The following is a 5,606-nucleotide window of genomic DNA, read 5'->3' on the forward strand; positions in this document are numbered from 1 at the left end:
ATCTCAATAAACTACCCAAAACCTCTAAAGCTGTGTCAACTTGGGAGACAAGCTGCTCTGATAGCGAGCTGAGTTGACAAACAATCTAATCTGAATAGAGTGACATCTAAAAGAAAGGGATGGCTCAGAAGTATCCCACCACCACTTGAAGGTGGGGGCTTCAACTTGGGTGGGTGGTGGGCCTGGGCTGAGCAATATTGTTAGAATCTGAAAAGGCCCGGGGCCCATCCATTTAAATTTGTAGCCCTTTCAAATCACGATGTATAAGTAGCCTTCCCAATTTAGTAAATGGTGTTTGATCTGTGAACATTAATTCCTGTGATGAAGTAGTAAGCCTAAGAGCATGGACTAGAAACTGCCTCCATTATATCTAACCACAGAAACCTCCAAAGCACTTACAGTGGATTAATTACTCCAAACTGAGTTTAATGGGACTTCAATTCCTCTATATATTTTGTGGGTCCCAATCAAAACCCTAATCACTTGCGCTCCATTTTGTGCAGAGGGTGGTTTAACATAATTATAATTTTTATAAAGTGGGTTTGATTATTCAGCATACTAGCAACTATTCTTCTCTCCATTATTGATCAGTGGAAATGGACAAAATTGGGCCAAATTTTGAAGCTCCTTTCAGCTCCCAGCTTCCATCAATGAAAAAGCCTTTAATTTATTACCAAATTCTAATAATGATGGAGTAGCAAATATTGCACGAACATAAATACAGGAATCAGAATCTGAAAAGTCCAAGAATCCAGCCTGACAAGAAGAAAAGACGGACTTACAGTCATGTCCATAGAAAAGCATAAATTATTAAAGCAATTCATTTTTTTTTATGTTCACATTATGTACCTCCAAAAGCTCTCTAGATACATTATTATTTACTGATGTTTTCTAAATTAAAAAAGATTCTATTCATTATATATATTAAAAAAAATCATTTTATGTGAAATAAAATGCTTTATTGAAGCGTCCATGAATAATCCATGGAGTATATGAATTTATGAACTTCAAACCTCCATCAATGGACTCCAAATTCCAATGGCGCTGGCTTTACGTGACAAATTAAATGGTCTCTCTTTTTCTTCTCCTTCAGTTATCTCACAGTTCGAATGCTCAGGCATTTCCACAAACATGAAAGCGGCACACTGATCGAACGATCAACTACTGGGTCCTAGAAAAAAGTACTGCACTGCCATACAAGACAGAGAAGTAAGTTATTAGTTATCGTAAGAAACAATGAACCATGCAAATAGTTGCAGAGAGAGAGAGAGAGAAGAAAAAGGAGAAAAGGGTAGCCAACTCTTTATCATTCCAAAATCTTTATGGGGCAAAAGGTAAACAAAAGGCAAAAGCAAGGACAAAGCAAGCCCTGAACCAGCCTTGGCAATGCAGCAAGGTTTTGGATTCTCAGAGAGTAATTTGATAAGCTGTTTGCAATAGTGAAGACATGATCAAACTGAGAAAATCTTTCAGCCCCAGCCCTCTTGGCATTGGACATAAGTACAACTCAAAAGATGAATTGAACGACAAAAGCGTTCAGATCACTCAACCAAGTAGCCATATACATATATCAATCAGTAGAACTCATTATTGTGTTAAAGGTGGTCTAAGAATATTCTTTATCCGTTGTTGGGCTCAATCAAAAACAGCTCTTTTATATATGGAAACAAGGATAAGAGGACATTTCTTCTGTATTATTGATAGAAAAGACCAAACCTGGGAATCATCTAAACGTGATCAAATCGCTCAGCCACCACAAATAGGGACTTTTCAAAAACGATCCACTTTGTTCCCGCTGATCAGAGCGTTTGTTTGCACCAACCCCATTAACGCAATAATGACTATTGTTATTACTCATATTGATTTTATAATTCAATCCCCATTTTTTCATTGTCTTGTTTGTAATTTTAAAAATACTAATAGAAATAAATAAAAAATAATAATAAATCATTAAAAATGAAATAAAATAATTAAGAATTTTAACAATTGATTAAGATTAATGATGTGAATAAAAATAAATAAAAAATGAGAAAATGAAGAAAATTAACAAAACCACTTTGTTAATTGCTAGATGATTAAAAAAATTAACATCATTAAAAAGTTATTAGAAATAATAAATTGATAAAAAAAAGTGAAAATGAGTAGGAAATAATTAAACATTTTAAATTGAATAAAATGACTAAAAATAATAAGATCAATTGAAAATTAATAAAACAAATCATTATAATGATTTTGTTTATTTTTTATCATGTATTAATTTTCAATTAGTTTTAATATTTTTTAATCATTTCGTTATTTTGTTAATCAGTTTATTATTTTTAAATTGTTATTTGGTGGTGTTATTGATTTTTTAGTCATTTATTATATTTTAATATTTTTTTTAATTTTTAACCATTTTATTAATTTTTAATTACTTACAATTTTCAATCAACTTTATCATTCTTTAAATCATTTTAAGTTTTTAATCAGTTTTTAAACAGGTGCAATGCACTAAAAATAGAATAACATCGACTTTGGATAGTATATAGCATTCTTTATACATGCACTAAAAAGCTACACCCACAAAAACCTTTGGTTCATTTGGAAAAGAAACTACAATTTAAAAGTAATTGATTAAAATCCACCATTAAATGAACCTCTTCTACATTAACAAAGTCATCATCCAACTCAAAACATTCATCATCTTCATCATCATTATCTTATCCCAACTATATGGGTCACTTACATGAATCTTGTTTCATCAATTTGTTCTATTTAAAATCATATCCACTGTTGAATTATTATCCAATTCAAAACATTTTTGTAATTAGATGTTATTGAAATTAGGGTTTATTTGATTTGTAATCAGAATTGGAATTGGAGTGATCTATTCTCATAGTCGGTTTGGTTCAGACAGGAACGGAAATATAAATAGGAATAAGTAGGAATAAGATTTCATTCCCAATGGAAAGGTAGAGAATGGCTATTCCCTCAAATGGAGAAATGTAATTCCAGCAGAAATGGGAATGGAATACCGATTCCACCCAACCAAACAGTTGGAATCGGAATAGCCCATTCCGGTTCCGATTCTAGACCCCTATTCCCACAAACGAACTAAACGAGGCCTTAGGAAATTTGTTTTAATACAACTCAACAAATGATGTTATATGGTAAACTTTCATCTTGATGATGTGGATTTCCGGGTGCTTTGTTAGGTAGAAACCATTTTATGGTAACTTCGATCATTAATTCTCACCTTGAAAAATTATCCTTGAACCTAACCCCAACTTCAACTAAACCTAAACTAAGTCTTAACTTAAAGCCGAGTCAAGTCGGCTTCTCATGATATATTTATCCTATGTACATAGGCCCAAGCCGATCATTGATTCCAACTGTTTGGTAGGATGGAATCAAAATCCCATTTCCATTCCTGGTGAATGGCATTCATTTATTTGAGGGAATGGGCCATTCCATTTCAGTTTATTCCAATTCTGATTCTATTCCCGTTTGAACCAAACAGGTTATGGGACTAGATTATTCGGATTCTGATTCCCACCTCAAACCAAACGGAATTATTGTTTTACAAATATATGTATATATGCATGTATTATGTAATGATACTTGTATTTTTTTTCTTTCTTTTATTATATTTCTATATTGCAACTATATTTATTGCAATATAAAAGCCAAAGTAGAAGTGTAAAACATGAGTAAGATGACTTCAAATAGGGGTGATCATTTCAGCCTGGCCCAGACCAGAAATTCCAGACACGAGACTAGGTTGTGTTCTGGTCCAGCCCAGGCCCAGCCCGCAATTTTCAGTACCAGGCTTGGGCCTAATACTTCAAGCCCAGATTAGGAATGACACACACACACAAATATATATATATATATATATATATATATATATATATATATATATATATATATATAATATTTTATATTCCCAATCCTAGACTATAGCCTTTATCATTTAGTTCAAAGCCCAGCCTATAACCACCCCCTTTCAAACCTGAGCAGCCAATCAAACCCTCCCAAGTCCATATAAGGCCAGTCCAAGCGCAACTTGTGTTGGGTCTAGCTCAGGTTTGACTTGGGTAATCAAACTTGGGAATTGACCTTAGATTGGACCAGCCCAGTCCTGATGTCCTGTAAGGTTAGGCGTGAGTTGGCCTTAAACCCAAGGCCATCCTGCCCAAGCTGAACACCCACCATAAGTAGAGGCGTGGTTTTCTTTTTTTTTTTTTATAAGAAATAAGTTGGGATGCAACATGAGGACTTTCTAGGAGGTCACCCACCCGAATATTATTCTCACCTAAATATGCCTAATTTAAAAATTCTGATAGGATCTGATACATTAGTGCTGATATAATCACACCCAAAACCGATATATCGTACAATAAACATGATACATTGTGATATTTTGAACCTTACCCCCATGATAACCTGTACGTTCTGACTTCTGAATACTTCCTACTTATTCGCCAAATACACAGTTTCTCTTAACCCAAACGCCTCTACCACTTCCACCTCCGACCTCCAACCCAAATGTCGGAACAGCTATAAATTCCCAGCTTTAGTGGTCACAATTACCACCGTGGCTCCTGACCGACCATTCTTGAATGCCCCACCAGAACATATCATAACACACCTTTTACCAGCTTGTGTAAAATGACAATACGATACACACCAGACACCACATGTGAACCAATTATATAATTTACCTTTGTATGCAAACTACACTCAAGTCATGAATGATAAACCCATTTGGTACTATAAAAATTTAATATAAATTTAGTATAAATTTAATATAAAAATTAAAATTTTAAATAAGAATTTGTCAGTCTTGGTCAATTGGTATGTCATCATGCCCCTTGGCCCAAAAGAACAGAGGATACTGTAGTGCAGTGTCGTATCAATATTTTAACTATTTGGTACTACCAGTCAGTTGGTCTGCACTCTGCAGCTTCCGAATGTCCAAAATTCTTTAGCAGCACCATGCGGTACTGTTGGTAAGTATCTAATAGGATTAGAAGCATTATAAACACACGAACCAAAAATACATACAAATAGGTATTTGGCATTGCTTCAAAGTGCTATATACATTAGGGTTTGTTGAACCATTTTTTCAGAAAATGACTCCTTTTTTTGTTTGACATTGATGCTGCCACATAGGCTAAGAACAGCATTGATTTTGTTTGATACCAGTGTACAACCCTTATCAATATTGTTCTATATTATCCAACATCCAAAATGATGCCACATCATTGCACCACTGGTAGCAACAAACTATTTGACATTTCTATAGACCAAACTTTCACGATTTCCATGGATACTACTCATTTCTACATTCAAATCAAACCCCAACTAGAATATCACTTGCAGAATGTAAATTTCTTCAACTTATTCCACTTTCTTCGAATTAAGCACTATGAAATTCAGTCCCTCAAAATTGCAAACTTAGTAAACAACCCGTAAAAACATGGGTGATCATGCGTAGGTACAGCCTACCTGATGCAGTAGATTAATGGAAGTACTATTGCAGTACTCGACCAGCAAAGAAAACGGTTACGACGGAATCAGGAGCACGGCTGAACAAGTCCATGCCATTAAAGTCCGGCTAAAGA

The sequence above is a fragment of the Nelumbo nucifera genome, chromosome 6 (genome assembly GCF_055504915.1).
Source record: "Nelumbo nucifera cultivar China Antique chromosome 6, China Antique-T2T, whole genome shotgun sequence".
Classification (NCBI taxonomy): Eukaryota; Viridiplantae; Streptophyta; class Magnoliopsida; order Proteales; family Nelumbonaceae; genus Nelumbo; species Nelumbo nucifera.